Here is a 19,103-nt window from a genome sequence, read left to right as displayed (position 1 = left end):
GACGGCGGACAAGAGGGAGGACAGGAAAAGGAGAGGACGAAAGGCAAAGGGGATGAAAGAGGATGAATTGATTTTTAATAATGTTATGAGCTGGGAACTCTTTTCATTCCAACCACGCGTGGCTATTAATAATAGAGCTGGGGAGATCAAATGGTTGTGCTTGAGAGTATGTGTGTCTCATTCTTTCACATACATGTGTGTTTGTTTTGTGTGTCTGGGTGTACAGACAACAAAGGAGTGGAGGCGGGAGGTGAGCAGAAAAAACAGCATAGGGATGGTGTGTGCATTTGTCTAAGAGCTACCTCTTAATTTAAAATTCTCTCCTACTTAAAAAGCCATAATTGTGGTCTATTAAAGCTCGACTTTTCTGTAGTTTGGCCATTATTCTTATTGGTAATAATAGCCTAGAGTACCCACTGAATGAGTGCCTACTCTGGTTGAAGGTTTTCAGCTTGTTTTACCTCTGAGCACACCCACGGATGGGCGCCCTGAAGTACAAGACTGAATTTAAATTTTATACCTGTCTCAGTCTCCCTCGTCTGTGTCAACTTCAAGTGATGGATGATTACACAAAATACTCCAGAGAACTGATTTGATCTCATTTTCATAGCTGTTGATTTCACACAACTTATTCAGAAGCTTGTCCTCAAACACAATATCTTTGCAATGATTTGCGGACCACTGAACCTTTATAATTAAAATAATCGAGAGGGGAACATTTTGAGCGGATTTAAATTGAAGCTCCTCTCTTATTTGTGTTTGATAGTAGGGACAGTGGCGAGTCAAAGGAGGAGCAGTGGGGATCCAAGCCACCTCCGAAAACTCACCCCAGATCTAACTGGTAAAGTTCATCCACTGAACATTTCAGGGAATTTAACCACTGTGTTCCAGTGTAAGTGAAAGCAGCATTAGATGACCAAACAGCAATAAAGTTTGTGCCTTTAGTTGTAGCAGCGATACCCAGATCTCTCCAAAATCAATAAAAAAATTTTCATGTACGTAGATTTTTGCACAGCTGCTGTGCTTTGCTTTGTTGCTTCCAGATGTTTGTAGGAGTCTTTCCTCTGAGTTTATTAATACCTGCAGCACTAAACAGCAGCAGGATCCAAAAGTGAGAGAGTTTTTTAAGGACAACAGCAGTGCCTTCATAAATGGCTTACTCCCGACATGCAGACAGGATTAGTGACTAACAGTAAATGACAGTAGACAGGTGAGCTCTTACACACACAGTTTATAAGTTAAATCATGACCTCCATCTCAGCTGATTTTACTTCACTGTTGAAGTCTTGAATATTTAAGTCAAAATAGTTTTCTGTCATATCAACTTTTTTTTCTATATATTTTCAAAATGAGGGAGATTTTCAAGGATACTTTCAGCGATGATGAATATCAGAATGTGACCTCTATTGAATAAGGGAACTAACAAATTATAGCGATGGGTAGCCGACTACAACAAAAATACATTTTATTTTACAATTAGTGGCTGTAGTGAGATTAATTGTCATCACATATGGACAGAATTTTCAGTATTGGAATCATAAATATGCTATGGATGGTTTAATTTGGTCTTATTTTTTGCTTTAACTACTTTGAACAGTCGTCACTGAAATAAAAAGAAATGTTAACAATACTTGTATAAGTCTGCGCACATCAGAGAATTAGCAATATTGACTGAAAAATAAGAAATCAAAAAATATAAGTCACTCAGTGTCATTCTATTTTTAGGTAATCTATATACGAAAACAACATACTTGAATCCCTGAAATTCACTTATGGCTTTTGATTTTGATGTGCCACCCCAAGATTGTCAGTGGTCTCACCTGATCGTCTTGATGAAAAACTCCAGGTGCTCCTGAATTACAAACAGCAACTGATCCACAAAAGCAGTATAACTGCAGTGGCTTTGGACCTTCTGTGAAGCCTTAAAAGTGAATGTGTTTGATTTGAACTGACTGTGGACGGCAAGATTGCTGTTTATCTGAACAAATGTCAAAGAGCTATCATGCCTTTTTCTTTAATGTTTCGCTCTTTTCTGGTTTCTTGTGCACACAGGGACACACTCGGTGATGTACACACACGAGCACACACATCAACACAGACAAAGAGACAGACAAAAACATGAACACAGATTATAGCTTTCTTGCTCAGAAATGGCATTTGGGTTCTCCTTCCCTCTGCCTCTCTCGCAAACAAGCAAACGCATAATTACAGTTCTTATCGACAAATGTCAAACACTCATCAGTAAGATAAAACAGAGTCAGAGGCAGCACAGAACATTTTTTGCTTTTTCACCTTTCTTCCCACTCTGTTGGTACCCTTTTTTAATAAGAAGTCACCAATGTTTCAAAAAGTTCTAGTCTTAGTCATGTTTGGTCTCTTTTTAATAATTTTAGTGTGCTTGCACAAATTATTGCGGTTAACAACTAAGACAGGAAAAAACTATGACATTTCAAGATAAGAAAACAGCATTAGAGCTCAAAATTGAGAGGAAAGATGCGTGAATAAGACGGGGCAAAAAGGATCTCTGTAATGACTTGAATAATAAAATCAGCTTGTTGTTTTATTACAGGGGCACTAAGATGTTTCAGCACACTATGTCAAATAAAAAATGTGTTTGCCAGTCCAACACATAAGTGCTCCTTGTGTAACTGATAAATGAAGCTCTCTCTTCGTGTTTTCATTAACAGTACAAAGGACTTTTGTGACTCAAGGGAAAATGGCATGCACAGGAGCAAAACATTGATCTCAGTGAAGTAAACTGAAAGTAATGCTGCCAAGATACATAGTGTTTTATTTTTATTCGTGCATTTACAAACCTTTGGGTTTCATTTTGAAACTTTAATGGAAGTTGTTTTGTTTTCTTGCTGGTTTGACACTCAAACCAGCCTATTCATGGAGAACTATTAATTACCCTGCTATTATCCCCCTGTTATTATTCTGCTGGTTGGTTCAGCCCAGTTCAGAGACATATTACATAAATTAGCATAGAATGCCATCAAAGCACTATTTACTAACAGGCAATTACCTGACAAGAGTGTTAACTGAGTGGTAATCTAATAAGCTCCAATATTATAACTCCATATATTTAAGAAAGTCTATTTATGTAACACATATAGTAGAGAAATGATGTTGTGCTCTGGCCTCTTGCCATGTTTCAGACCTGAAGCATATTCCACCATTGTAAGTCACTCTGGATGAGGGCATCCTTTATCTGACTAACATGTCCCCTCCCACGTACTTTTTCAAGGTTTCACAACCCTGACATAACTGAAATTCTCTGCACACACAAAAAACTGAATAACCTTTCAACACAAATACAGAAATTACTGTTTGTGTTTCCCAAAAGCAGCAGCGTTCACCAAAAGCCTCAGCAGATATCATGACTTTCTGATGGAGACAGTTCAATAAAGTGATGTTGCCAGGCAACAAACTTTGTTCCAGCCAGTAAAAGGAGTTATTGCAAATTCTGGTCGACCACAAGAGAGAGAGAGAGAGAGAGAGAGAGACGGAAAAAAAGTTCTCGAACAGCTGATTATAAAGATCAGTTTGAATAGAAATCCTTGATGTCTGAACATGCCCACTCACATAAGTACTTACACACATGCATGGGGATGAAATCTGCACTCACAGAACCATTTAAACTCAAATACATGCTTAAATTCAAGTAAGCAAACACACAATACACACATACACATGAATAAACAAAGACCCACAATGATGCACGACCCTAGGTTAACTATTACAACTGATAAACACTTAAACCTGACCTCAGACTTTTCAAAGTAAAGTGTTTTTGGGGACAACTTTCAGAGAAAATACACACCTCTGTGCTAATGCTCGCTAACCTCAGAGGAGTCGCCAGAGGCTGCACTGACATCACGTTACCAAAGCAACAGGCAGAGTGCGGGGATTGGATGAAAGGATGATGACTCAACCTCCCTCCCTCATCCTTCTCATCCTCCTCCTCTCTCACCATAATCTCCCTCTTCCTCTGTCTAGAAGTGTCTCTCACTTTGTCGTGCCCAACTTTTTGAACGTCAAGGATGCAAACTGCGTCGCACGCACATTCAGAGCCGCATGATATCTTTGAGTTGAAAGAGTGGAGTGGTGGCACGTGTTTTGGCGCAGACTGCTTTGAATTATGCACAAACCTATGAACTGGATGTGGGTGAAAACTCAAGCTAAATATCAAGCAGGTGCTGTTTTCCTTATAGAGAAAGTATCTAAAAATGAGAATCCAAGGCTTCCAAGATAATTTTCTGACACATTTGATGGAAAGATGATTGCATCACACCCATTTAGGCATCTTAAAGCTGCCGGAGCAGGTGCAGTAGAGAGTTAAATGCATGGCAGGTTTCTATAAAATGGAAATAAATGCTGTTGACATTGGGTGTGTGTGTGTGTGTGTGTGTGTGTGTGTGTGTGTGTGTGTGTGTGTGTGTGTGTGTGTGTGTGTGTGTGTGTGTGTGTGTGTGTATGTGGACAGAGCCTACCTTAAGTTAACCTAGTTTCACAGCCTTCTCGAGCAGGCCTGTTGGAGGCACACTCACTAAATCATTCATAGTGGAGAGACAAGGAAAAACATGTTCCTGTGTGTGTACGAGAGAGAAAGAAAGAGTGAAGGCAAACCGCTGTGCTCTTTCTCCTGTTCTCAATGTTCACATGGTAGTTTCTGCTCATAACAGGGGTTTTTTGCCACACATAAAAAAAGGAAATAAAGTAGGGACAATGTGAGGCACTAATTTGCTATGAAATTCAATTATCTACTCAATCTTTTATAATGTGAAAGGAGATCAATTTATTGCAGGGTGTGTGTGTCTTTTCTTATCTGATGACCTCTTTTTCATTACCTAAGTGAGGCAATCTAATTATGGCTTTAAATTTTGTGTTTAAATTTTAAAGGCATTACACTTATTGCCTGTTCAGTGAACAATAAATAATGTGCCTGCTCAGTAGCTCTGGGCCAAACAGAGTTCATAACGAAATGTTTTGGTTCATGCAAAGATGCTACCTCATGTGAACTTGTGTGATAATTTTTTTGTCATTTCTGAAACCAACAAGATGCTAAATGTTACATAAACTTGCCTACATTTATTTTTTAGACCACACCAGGGCAAAATAACAAGCTGGAAGCATGACACTGACATAAAACGATACAATTATGTGCAATAATTGCAAAACATTAAGGAGATTGATAGGCATTAGGTGTGTTTTTTCCACTTTAGACAAAACCTTCAGTCTTTGTGTTGAGCTGGTCTTGATACATCCTGCTAAAAGTAAAAAAAAAAAGCATATTTTCAAAAATCATTAACTGTTCTTCTTAGCTGAAAAAAGAATAAAAACTGGGTCCATTACACCAAAAGTATGCATAAACTATTTTCCACCTCTTTTTCCTCCATGTTTGCTAGATTCACTACCCACTCCTCCCTCTTCTTCACTTTTTCTGCCTCTCTTTAAAAGGACAGATGGTCCTCACTCATCCCTCCCCTCTTTATCGCTCAACTATTCCTCTCTTTTCACTTCTTTCCTGCTTTTCTCTCTTGTAGCTTGCCTCCCTCCCTTTTCTAATTTCACTCTCTGCGTGCCTCTGTTGTTGTTTTTCATCCTCTCGGTTTCACTTGTTCTCTACCTTCCACGTTATTCTTATTTACCCTCACCCGCATCTCCTGTCTGCCTCATGCCACTCTCTCTCACGGCGTTTTCCTCTCCTCTAGGAAATCCCTCTCTACCATCTGTCTAGCTGTGATGAATTCAGCGCCTTTCAGAACAAATCAACTTGGCCAAATTAATGAGTCTCTCCAAGGGGATAAACTTTATGTGAGAGTGTGTGTTTGCGCGAGTGAGAGTGTGTGTGTGCCTAAAATGCTTCATAATCCGTCGACCGCACCACTTAATTTACCCTGCCGTGGCGGAGAGCGTGCTACAAGGAAATACAACAGACAAGGCTGGCTGCACACATTGAGTGTCTTACACTATTACAGGTCAAGATCCCAGATGGGCCCGTTGTTGGTCGTCCCCATATGTTAGCTGCTGTTTTTTTTAAAAAGGGGGAGATACCATGTTCATTTTCAGCCACGTTTTCCAAAAACAAAGATGCTAAGGCAGCTGACGAACATGATGCATCATGATTCAGGTATATCATTAATTATATTCAATATTCCATATATAAATATAATGCTGTGGAATCTGTAAATATGGCTGGAAATATAGTGTTACATTGTATAAAGTTGATCAAAATGATGATTGTCCTTACTGTCAAAAGCTGCACTGCACACATTTTATTCACCGAGACTGCACAAAACATTGACGTAGCCACTGTGATGTTGCCCATTGGTTTGTGGACAACAGTTCTGAAATCTCGAATTTAGCATTTGTCTGTCACCATCTTGGTCACAAGGTAGCCATGTTGTAAAGCATAACCCGCTTTATAGTCTATATTACTCTAAATGCTACCATGATTTACAGAATGAACATCATGCTGTATCGGACGAGATGCAAAACTAGTGTTTGAAACAATTAAATTAATAGGAAAATGTCTACTGAGGCAACAGCTCAAGCAAAAAGTAGAGACATTTTCTCATAGACTTCTATACAATCTGACTTCTTTTCGCAACCAGAGGAGTCATCCACTACTGGCTATTTGAAAGAATGCAGTTTTAAGCCATTTGTACAGTGGCTCCAGGCTATGTTTATCTTTTATATACTCTGTGCATAAGTCTGCGTAGATTCTTCGTCATCCAGGTCATGGTGACCCTACAAACGTCCATAGAAGACAACTGGAGTTTATTTGGTTCTTGAAGACATTTATCTCTCATCCAAGAGTTTACTTTAGTTGTAACTGACTGATGGAATCCCACATACAACCTGTCAACCCAAAATCACTTGACTAATGGCCCAATAATGACCCAAGATTCACATACTTTGACGTCTGAATGGTTGCGAAACAGTCAGATCAAGGGGGTTCTTGATGGTGAGACTTTTTGGAGAGATGGCTCAAGACTGCATCGTAAGCATGTGATAAATGACATTCTAATCCCCCGGTTTAAAGATGGCTGATGCAGTTGAAAATAAATGGCTTCCTTCACTCTGCCCAGAGTGTGGGCATTGCGGCTCTCAAAGGAGTGTCCTTGATTCTTTATTTGTAGGTGGACTGCTTAGTTTTGCCCTGATGAGCTCCTGTGTTGTACCATGTGCTCATGGAGTAGTTGTTCAGTACTGCACTGCATATACATTGTTCAGTTTGTGTTTGGCTTTTTCTATGAGAGTCTTGGGTCATTAATGGGCCATTAATGACGTGATTTAAGAGTGGCAAAGTCCCCATCAATCGTGTAGAACTGAGAAAGCTTCTTAGACAGAAGCTGAAATGTCTTCAAGAACCACAAAAAAGAAATTCAGCTGCCTGTTACTGAAGCTTTTGAGGTCTATGTATAAGACACTCTAATCATCCTGGGGAAGAAGTTGTATGATATCTTCTGTAGCTCTGGGGGAAGTGTTCCAAAGTCTGAAAATACCCTCTGTGATGTCATCTGGATAATTTTTGTCATCTGGATTATTTTTGTCTCTGGATTACAAATCTTTAACAGGAAGCCTGAGTGACCCCATTTGATCCTGATGCTTAACTTTTGACCGTTTGGTTTTTAGTAGAGGAAGTATATTAGGAAGTCAAATGGAACTTGATTTGATAGAAAAACCGGCCGACCGACCAACCAGCCAGCCAGCCAACCAACCAACCAACTAACCAAATCAATAAATAAATGTGATTTGTGAGAAGTGCAGCATGATGTATCCACTGGAGATGCACCTTATCCCAAAAAACATCACATTTCAGTGAAGTTCAAGAGTCCATTTCTGTAGATATTTAAATCTGTCATTTGAAATCACTGAAAATACAGTTTGTGTGCTATCTCCTCCAATTTAGAGACAGAATTTATTGTGACAAGGTGGAAAGTGTTCTGGTAATGTAGTCCAATTTTTCGACCCTTTTAATACATTTAATGCAATACTGTGCAAAATAGTTGCTGCCGAGGGGAAACGCGAACTAACACGCCTTATAATCTATATATTTTATGTAAGAATAAAATTGCAGAAGCACTTGGGATAAAAGCTCGTCTGGAAAAATGTGCCTCAGACCATGAATTAAAACATGATGGATTTTTATTGGAGCAATCCTCACTGACCATATTGACCAAAAGCCCATAAAACTGTCTAGTCAATATGAGGCTGATTCACGGATGATAGAGAAAGCTGATGGATGGGAATGGAGACACCGGCGACTCCTGGGATGAAACCATGGACATATACAAACCCTCTCCTGATGTGTGTGTGTGTGCGTGCGTGCGTGCGTGTGTGTGTGTATATGTGTCTCCGTGTGTGCAAAAAGATGGCTAGCGTCTTGAAGTGACTTGCTCTATGCAGGAACTAGTGGTAGTAGTGCTAAACGTGCCTGGCCAGACCTGGTGTTAATACAAAAGCTGGAGCCAATTCATCTTCAGTGACACTCACCCAATAGCACAGTAAATTACAGGGTGAGGGAGGCAGTGGGGTGAGATTAAAGAGATAGAGAATGAGAGAGACAGAGAAGAGGGAAGACCTGGTAGAGGAGAAAAGGGGAAGAACAGAAGAGTGCACAGGTGGTACTGCATATACAGCACCTTAGAATGAATGCTGCAAAATTATCATCAATTTTGGAGGCAATGGGCAGTGAGGACCGCAGGGATTTAATCATGCCTGCAAGATAATAAATAAACCAATATTCCTGCAACTAGGGGATGAATATATCTGACTGAAAAATGCAAAGCAACACTATGATAGCCAGACAGAAAGATTAAAAAATGCACTTTCTTGCTCCAAACTATTGCTAGTGATCATTTTTCATAGCACGTATTTCCTGCATCATTGCTGGAACAGAACTGGCCATGAAAGTCGCCTTGGCACGAGGTGCTGGCACTTACAAAGGATCCCCACGCCAGAAGGCCTCTTTGCCAGACACATAAACAGGCCAAAAAAGTGGACATATCCCTTGGAGGACCAAATAAATCAAGCCTCACCTTGCGTTCTTATCTGGTGTTAAAAACCTTTTCCTTCTCAATCAGTGAGCAGAACCTCAGAGGAGCTGCTGGAGGAGATGGGCCAGTCACAGTTCACACACTGTTTATTGAATGAAATTATTAGGAAGTAACCCAATGAGTGCATCATTTCAACACCTATATATTTAAAACATTTTTGTTATACACATGCTATATTATATTATAGGATAACAGTTTGCCCTTTTTGGATTGTGAGGTCCACATAGAAGAGGACAGAAGTCTGAGTGTTGGGGTATACAGGAAACCAACACACAAGGACCAGTACCTGCTTTTTGACTCTCACCACCCACTGGAGCACAAGCTAGGGGTCATCAGGACCCTGTAACACAGGGCCGACAAGTTACCCACCAGTACCCAAGGCCAGGAAAAAGAACACAAACACCTGAAAGGGGCACTGAAAACTTGTGGATATCCTGACTGGACCTTTGTGAAGGCTCACACAAGATCCAGAAAGGAGAACAACCCAGTGAGAACTGAAGAGAAGGAGAACAGGCGAAACAACATAGTGATTCCGTATGTGTCTGGACTGTCTGAAAAACTGAGGAGGATCTTCAACAAACACCAGATCCCTGTCTTTTTTAAGCCAAATAACACACTCAGACAAAGACTGGTCCACCCAAAAGACCCCACACCACACAGTCAGAAGAGCAACCTGGTGTATGCAGTTAAATGCAGCGAGGAATGCTCAGATCTCTACATAGGGGAAACCAAACAGCCACTTAACAAGCGTATGGCTCAACACAGAAGAGCCAGTTCCTCAGGACAGGATTCGGTGGTCTTCCTTCACCTCAAGGAAGAGGGACACTCATTTCAGGACACCAATGTTCAGATTTTGGACAGGGAGGACAGATGGTTTGAGAGAGGCGTGAAAGAAGCCAGCCATGTAAAAGTGGAGAAGCCATCTCTGAACAGGGGGGGTGGTCTGCGACATCATCTTTCGCCATTTTACAATCAGGTCCTTTCAAAACTCCCCAAAAGAACTACTCAGCAGAATGACTCAGGTGAGGTGGCTCATGCTAACGACCACCATTAGCATACGAGGGCTCGGTGAAACTCGCATTTCAACGACCCCCTTTGTGTCACTCCCTGGCTCCCAACGACCATCGTTGAGGAGCCAGGTGGGCCTTGGCAATGGTCGTCGGAATGTGAATAACACTGACCACACCTCACAGGGGTTATAAGCCGAGGCAACATCAACCACCACCAGAACTGAAGAAGCCTCTTGGATGAGAGGTGAAACGTCTTCAAGGAAACTTCTTAAAGTCTAGTTGGATTGATTTAAACAACTTTGGATAACCATGACCTGGATGAATGAGAAACTACACGGACATAATTACAAAGCCTGTAATTAATTAGATAAATTTTTTTAATCGCGTCCCACCACTAGTATTTACATGTCTAATGTCAAGTAACACTAAAAACCTGTAACCATAACTGTGAATAACTATATAATTCCCATTTTTTAAGGAACTTTTTGACATCAAAACACTGTGAAAATACATTTACAACTGTATAGAATTTGATCGATGGAATTGCTAAATTCAACTTTAATACTGTGAATATATTGGGAAAATTGGATATAATTAGTGATAATTGGTAAGAAGCATTGGTTCTTGAATTTTGTCAGCTCTATCTATCTATCTATCTATCTATCTATCTATCTATCTATCTATCTATCTATCTATCTATCTATCTATCTATCTATCTATCTATCTAATCATTACTAACTAGAAATTACACATGTTCTCATATACAATTAAGGCTACAAAATGTATTTAAATTTTAATTTTACAGCATCTTTTTTGGCAGCCCAGCTGTCAGAATATCTACATTTATTCTAAACAGTGAATGTAATTCCAGATGCATCTGTTTCCCCACATGCTAGGATGCAAAGTTGAGCAGAACTCGCAAAGATGCCTGTGTTTTACATAATTAATTTTTTCCCAAAAGTCACTGGCAATTTGGAGGAGTAGTATAAGCTTAAGAACCCAATGATCAACAGGCTTGATTTATGAAAGATTTTTGTCCTTTTCATGTGTCATGGATTGCTTTCAGGTTACATCACAGACAGCTGTCATTTCATCTGCTGCTAACTGTAAGGTCACTGACAAACAAAGTCAAAGTAGAAAGAAACTGAATATTGAGTGAAGCAAAAGGATGTGACATGAGAGCACTGCCTCGAAGTCTGTTGTCTCTGCTCTCCGTAAAGCTATGGTTCATTCACATGTAAAGCAAATCTCTGGCTGATCCTGAGCCTATGGATGGTGCATAAGTGAAAGTCTCTGAGATTAGATATGAAGGGATGGTGTCAGTTAAGAAGGCACTGACAGAACTAATGGTGTTTCCCCTGATTTGTGAATAGTGCTGATAACTGCAGGTGCTGAAACATGTCTGCCAGTAAATGATAAACATAAACATTTTTGTCTATTTTTAACAGTGCAGGCCTTTCAGCACTGCTTCTATACTTGATACTGAGTGTCCACTGTGGCAAAGTGTCCTTGAGCTTGGCACTAAATTCTCAGCAGCTCCAAGCTGCTGACCCCTGCACTCTGGAGGGGAGGGGCAGGACAAATTAGAGGACTAATTACTCCTTTGGGATAACACACACACATGCTCACACTCATACGGTGCCATTACCATCACTGTTTCAACAGCAGACTTTCTTTCTACTCAAAAATCCATCAATAATAGTACACAATAAAATAAAACTTTTATGTAGAACTGTATATTTCACCTCCACTGCTGTTCCAGTCATTCTAGCCAATCATCTTCCATAGCTACCGCTGAAGAATGGGTCCTATAGCCAACGCTTGCAGCAGCTACTGGCAGTTAAAATACATTTGTGTTTGCCAGGAACTACATTCATGACATAAAGCCAGCACAGTGCCTGCATTTGGGCAGGAAACCAGAGGACTAATGTTCAGGTTGTATCAGTGTATGAGTGCTTTGGGCAGCTGACCAGCACAGTGTTTTGTGCACAGACTTGGCCGTGCAAACTCAGGAAAGTGTATAGGTAGGTGCTGCTGACGAGTAAAACAGAAGTGCTGGATGGTCGGTTTAATCAATATTATGCATTTTTACTACAACATTTCAGTTAGATTTCAATTTTTTCAGTATACTCAATTTCATTATTAGGTATTCACACAGCATAATTACTGGTTTCATTGTTTATTTGCATGTAAAACTTTATACTTCCACTAACATCTGCACTGAAATGTGTAAAATACAACTCACATTTAACTCTGCTTTGGTCTCCACCAACACCTGAGACAAATCTTTGGCACTTAAACTGCCGAGTGCTCCAATATGTTCAACAGGAAGTTGTAAACTTTAGCACTGGACAGGTAGTACATAGTAAGTTTATTAGAGCTTTTTATTGCTAAAAGCAGCTGCATCTAGTAGCCTTGAAGTTTCAAAACCCAAACAACAAATGAAAAGATGCTAAAATCACCTGAAGAGCTTAGTAGCGCTGAGGACAATTATTCTCTGTCACAGTTAGTGACCCCTTGAACCGGGAATTAACCCTGATATCAATCCTTAGGTCTGCTGGATACGTCTCCACCATTTACGCCACAGAGTCATTTGATCCCTAATAAAAAGTATCGACAGGTGCAGCTCCAAGGTGACGTGCCATCGATTTTCCTTTCATACCACTTGTTCCAGGAAGGTCGGAGGTTAGGATCAGCTACATTGTGATGGCCTCAGAGCGGGCAGGGATTAATATATTGCTCAAGGACACTTCAGCAGTGCAGCTAAATCTCACGTCTGGCTGATGGACAGCCTCTAACCTAAGAAGATTAGTAAAAGTGACACGATAAAAGGGAGACTGAAAACAATACAAGCGGCTTTCAGTCTGTTGGAAAGGAAAAACAGTGTGAAAACCAACTGGATAACAATTTTTAACAATGTCTCAGCTAGAGGAAAAAAAAGATGCTTGGTTGATAAAAAGTTCTGGATCGATTCCGTATGGAAACAACTAGTCTCTCGTTTAAACACCACCAACTGTGCCAAATGATTCACATGCTCATTAGCAGCACAATGTGTGTGTGTGTGTGTGTGTGTGTGTGTGTGTGTGTGTGTGTGTGTGTGTGTGTGTGTATGTGTGTGTGTGTGTGTGTGTGTGATTCAGTCCATGTAAGGTAGCAGCCAAGTAATTATATGCTGTGTGCAAACAAACACAATCCCCCCATCAGTTCATGCCTCCCCACACTCACCCCTTGACACCGTCTGTCTTGAAAATTGTCAATATTGTCATCCAAAGAATCATTTGTGCTTTCTCACAATTGCCACTGAGGGAACCCTGCACTGGCTTATACGTACATTTCTCGAGGATTTACCATAACCTTAACTATAATCCGTTTAATCTAAAACACATCATTTCATCATTTAGATTTTTGGGCGCACAGCGTGAATAATGAACACACTTTAAAATGATGCTTGTACAGCCATCTGCACAAACACACTCCACAGACACACAAAGCCAGCCGATACGAGAGCTGCCACAGGGAATAGGATGAAAATGAAAGCCGAGCGAGGGAGACGTGGGGGGGGGGGGGGGGGGGGGGGGGGGGGGGACAGGGAGGAGAAAAGCCCATGTGGCAGAGGGAGATTCTCATCTTCAGTGAAATCAGCTGATCCCTCCCTCCCTCCTTCCATCGCTTTCTTTCTCTCTTTCCATCCCCCTTCCAATCAACCTCATCCCACCCTCTTCTTCTCTTCCCACTCTCTCTCTACTTTTACCTTACCCCTCTCAGCTTTCGTATTATCACTCTCTCTGTATTCCACCTCCCCTCATCCTCTCCCTGTCACTGTGGGAGAGCTGCAGGCAGACAGAGGCAGCATACACTAATGTTACTATATTTGACAAGGCACACGCACACATATTCTCCTGCCACATGCACGACTGCACACACATACGGGAAAAAAAAAGAAGAAGAAGAAGGAGGGGAGGTGGTTGTGCACAAAGACACACCGGAAAGACAGCCCTCAAGTGTACACGCGTGGATAAACACACACATACACACACTCCGACGCGTGCTGAGTGCAGGAATCACAAACATAGCGACACTCAGAGAGAGGTAGCGCATGACGCCAGCAACACAACGCCGCTGTCTCTCTCTCTCTCTCTCTCTCTCTCTCTCTCTCTCTTCAGACACACACTCCGTCTCTCTGCTCTCCACACACACTCCGAGACGCACAGCAGCGCACAAGAAGCAGGACAGCGCCGGACGTATCATTCATATAGGGAATAGATCCAGAAGAAAAGGATTAACTATCTACCATCCTTCTCCCTCTAAGGACCTTATCCTCTCTTCCCTCCTCTTGTGTCTCTAAGCCTCTCTTCACCTCGCCCCCCCCCCATCTACAATCCCTGATTTTTTCCCCCTTCACAATCCCTCCTTTTTTCACTATTCATTGGTGGGTTGAAGGGAAGCTGGGGGATTGTCTCCATACAGAAAGAAGGATTATTCCTACATTATTTGTTTGACCAGGATCTTGAATGTATGGATTTCTTTAACTGTAGGGGTGGCAGTTCTCTCTTCGATGTTTTGTCCTGTGAAAGATTTTTGATTTTTTAAATTATTATTATATAAAAACAATATTCATGGAGGGATGGCTGATGACAGAGAGCTATAAGACTGGTGCTGTCTGAGATATTTGGTCAAAAGGTAAGTCTGTTGATGGCTGTGTTAGTTTTCTTCACCTCACTCATGCACTCACACTCCTCATTTCAACGTAGCTGCTCCTCATTTCAATTTATGACTAGAATTAAAGATGCATTGTGCCACACAAAGTAGACTGCAGACAGAGACAGAATTGCCTTTTTCTCTGCAAACAAATGGGCATTTTTGATGTGGCAAAAGGTGCATGCTGTGAGGAGGTGGATGCTGAAAATGTCAGCCCTGAGGTTGTTTTGTGTACACAAACAACATACACATTCACAGAGATATTTGGGCTGGGGTTTTGGGGCAAAGCTTGCAGAGAAGGGCAGTGGGAGAAATATGAGAGTCATAGTTCATGAGATGTTTAGTTTGACAGGAGTATTCCTTGATTTTTTTCTTTTTTGTATGTGTAAAACACCTTAAAAAGTGTGCATTAATGTCTGAAAAGAACATATATTATAGGGCACAAACACTAAATGATCTGGACTGAACATCTGAAACTGTAGACATTGTTATTTTTAATTTCTATGATTGTAAAATAAAGTTTTATAGAAACTCCCGATGAATAACATTTTGAAAGCTGGTTTATGGTTTATACACTGCAATTCCTAAAAATATTTTTGGCACAGCTGGCATAAACATGCCAGAAGCACCAACCACAGATGTGGTTAAAATTACATGAGGTTTTCAAAAGTTCCCCATTCAGTCCAACCATTGCAGCAAAACTGCAAAGCTACAAAAATGCCCAAAGAGCTTTTCTAACTTCTTACCCCCAGACCAAATCATGTGATATGATGTCAGTTATACCCGGTTGATTAATATATACCATGTATGCTCCAAAATCCAAACTCATATAAGTCCATATAGTTAAAATAATGGCAGTTTAAAATGTTTGAAGTTTCTTTTGTATTGGATGTGCTTGCCTAAAAGTCTAAATCCGATGGTGTCATTTTATCTGCAGGTCTGACTTTCACAAGCACACCAAAATTGCTGCACATCCCAGTGTTACATTTTGGTGCTATTGGTGCAGTGAGTCACTAACACACAGTTCAATATAAGGAAGGCCAGTGCTAATACACTAGCTGGAACATCAGGACTGATCTGTGCTTAACTAAAGCTTATATGTTAGATATCTTCTGCTATACCTCCACATGCAGCATAGTACAATCATCCTCATGTGATCTGGCTTTCACTTTAAAAAACATAAATGTCATACAAACTTGGTATAAAACTTGGTTATGAAATTAAAGATAGAGTGATTTAGTGTGAATATTTATCAAAAACACAATACTTCAGTGCTTCCTTTCCCTGTACCTTCACACTGTCTTATGTAATTGTAATCCTTTTGAAACCCTTGATGGGTCCTATTAAATGGTGCCCTGTTGCTTCTCAGTCAGATGCCACTGGATATTGTGTTTCTGTTTTTTTTACCTGCTGCATAGCACTTTGTACTCTAACCCTCTTTTAAAAGGTGTGATGTAAGAGCGATTAACTTAAAAGAGCTGCTGCAGTGTCATCATATGATGATGCAGTGGGTGTGACGCCTCGTCACTCTAACGTCCTCAAGGCTTTTGTGCCGCTTCACATTAGCTGACAATGAAAGGCGATTGTCTGTCGTTCCAGTAACGTAAATGCATTCTGACGTACTTCTAGACAAAACAGTTATGACCTCTAACTGATTATATGGTCAGTGCAGTAGTTTGACATGTCTACTAAGGAACATGGCTAACACTACAGATGATGTCCAGTGTAAAACCACTTATTGACTCTCTAAACTCAAAGCAGCTTCTGGTCACGTTTTGCTCCTGTCACTGTGTGCTCATTTTGCTGCAATACAAAGTCCTGCACCTCCGTGGAAACAGCACAACCATGACGACAAATAGAGAGAACTAAAAAATGTCTTCTGTGCAGTGTGACACATAAATTATAATAAAAAAAGAACAAAAGCAAAGTTGAATTTCTGGAATCATTATTCCATATGCCCACAGGTGTTAAAATTATAACTTTACATACTATTAATATTTTACTACTTATATTTTAGTTTGTCTCCATCCGTATTGCCTATATGCTCTGTGTGTACACAGCCTGCAGTTCAGCCGAGTCACAAATTGCTTTTTGACTGCACAGAATCTAGTTACTTTCATTCTGGCAAATTTTTAAATGAGATGTACAATAAAGTGACATCGATGAAATATCACAATTTAAATATTTATACTTGGTTTTTCAAATCAAGAACAGAATGCCATGGATGAGTAGTTCAATGTCCATCAGAAAGTTGATGGTTCTTACTGTTTATGCAGTTTCTTACTCTTATAAATAGAGCAATTTTGATGAGGTACATGCCTTATAAACTCACTAGCAGTTTTGAGGTTTTAGAAGTCACATGGCTTTGAATATATCAGTTGTAAAAAATTTATGAGTTTGGGTTTAATTAATGATGCACGTAAACAAATAACAACAATAATAATAACGATAATTATCAAAAAACTGCATTGTACTTGCACTTTTAGCAATAATAACAGCACTGGTAGCAGTAGGTCTGAACAAACAAGGGAAAAATACATCATGAGATGATATACAATTAACATGCCAAGACAACATAGTGAAATAAAAATAGCAGTCAGCTGCCAAAGCCAATGTCCTGTGATGCTATAACTGACCATCTTATACCTTCATTGTGTTCTGTCAATCCAGAGCTGAAGGACACCAGTAGGAAAAAGTTTTGTTTTGGAGTCAAAATAATTTCAGTGACTAATATTGTTAAAATCCACAACAAAGGTTCAGCTGAATCATATTTCTTGCATATGTAAACTTACTTTGTGAATGCTTTTGGACACATACACACTCATTGTGCATGTGTGTTTATGTACAGTATGTATCTACATGCCTACATGTCTGTGTAATAATATGTCTGTACGTATTTTTGCACCATGTCCCTATCAACACATATGTGGCTCTATTTGTCAAGCAACTGGCATGTGCTAAGGGTTGTGGTTGTGTGTGTGTGTGTTTGTGTGTGTGTGTGTGTGTGTGCGTGCGTGCGTGTGTGTGTGTGTGCGTGCGTGCGTGTGTGTGTGTGTGTGTGTGTGCGTGTGTGCGTGTTATGTTGTCCCAATCTCTCCCCTCTCCTGTGTAAGAAAGCTATTAAAAATTGATTTAGGGAGCTTGGCTGCCTCTCTCTGCCTTTGTTAGCAACCTACACTGTTCCACACAAACATTCATGCACACATATGCACTCAGCTGTTTCAGTAATGTTGACGTTATACTGTTTTCTTCTTGTGTCTGTGTGTGTAAAAAGGGAGTTAAAGGTAGAATGATTTGGCACACAGCTGTGATGTCACAAATTCAGGACACATTCACACAAACGTAAACATGCCAGCATACACATACCTGCTTTCCACACATGGATAGTTGTCACCTTGTGTGCACGCAAATTTCAATTTAGAGGCAAATTAGACTGAATTCCAGCCACATTGATTAAAAATTACTAGTCAAGCCATGCAGGCCTGTCATATCAGAGATGAATTCTCTGAAAAATAGGTTTAAGTATCAAAGACCTGCACACGCGCTGCAACGTTTAAGCTTCTTTGTCAAGGTGTTTTGGCTGTCCTGTTTTGTCTTCGATGTAGCAAGGAATTGATTTATTGTTGATTGCCTTTTGTAGCACCAATACAACATATAAATGGCTTTGTTGCACATTATCCAGCTGTTCTGCCTTCTTTATATACATGAAGTAATTGTGTTTGCGCTCCTTCTTTCACATTGTAACGAGGAGAGGAGACGTGATATGAAGGAAGATACTGAGACATACAGGCAGTACCTAAAGCAAATATGATTCTGTATTCTTTAGTTGGTTTGTGATAGAGAGTGATGATGGTGGTAGGGATGTATATATTGGAATTGGATTTGCTGAACCTGCCTTCACCTCGATTCTTCACTATCAGCAGTCTCTTCTCGTATAGGAAACTTATGGGAGAAAACAGAAGCCGACCAGTCACAGCTGGTGGTCTCTACTTAATTCAGCTCCCAGGTGTGTGGTTAACTTTTTAAGGAAATGCATGTCGGAGCTCTGCATGAAGTCTCTTCGGCGCCCTGTGGAATATAAATCCGGCTTAAGTGTGAACAGGAAACAGCCAGAGAAAGAAATAGAATGTAAAAAAGCTGAATGTAAAGAGGAGCTGGGAGACAAGTGTAGGGGAGGAGGTGTTACTTGATTCCTCAACATGCAGGGTCACTCTGGCACAAAAGTATTTACACGTGTGTGTACACGAATGTGTGCATGTGTGGACTTTGGCTGCCCCAGTGTCCAGGTCAAATTGGTAAAAAAAGCTTTCTGAGAATAGCCTGACAGGCA

At 40.4% G+C, this 19,103-nt stretch overlaps 2 protein-coding genes across 7 annotated transcripts in view; one reads left to right on the top strand and one right to left on the bottom strand.

The window, feature by feature from the left end:
* cacna2d4a (calcium channel, voltage-dependent, alpha 2/delta subunit 4a) overlaps positions 1-19,103 on the bottom strand; it is a 111,028-nt gene that overhangs the window by 25,245 nt on the left and 66,680 nt on the right. The window lies entirely within an intron of this gene.
* lrtm2a (leucine-rich repeats and transmembrane domains 2a) overlaps positions 14,198-19,103 on the top strand; it is a 34,016-nt gene continuing 29,110 nt past the window's right edge. Inside the window, exon 1 of the mRNA XM_023274590.3 lies at positions 14,198-14,755. The gene's annotated coding sequence lies outside the window, so the exon portion shown is untranslated. The remainder of the gene's footprint in view (positions 14,756-19,103) is intronic.

Source organism: Amphiprion ocellaris, chromosome 21, assembly GCF_022539595.1.
Source record: "Amphiprion ocellaris isolate individual 3 ecotype Okinawa chromosome 21, ASM2253959v1, whole genome shotgun sequence".
Taxonomy (NCBI): Eukaryota; Metazoa; Chordata; class Actinopteri; family Pomacentridae; genus Amphiprion; species Amphiprion ocellaris.
Note: the sequence above shows the minus strand (reverse complement) of the source record. Positions and strands in the feature narration are given on the sequence as shown.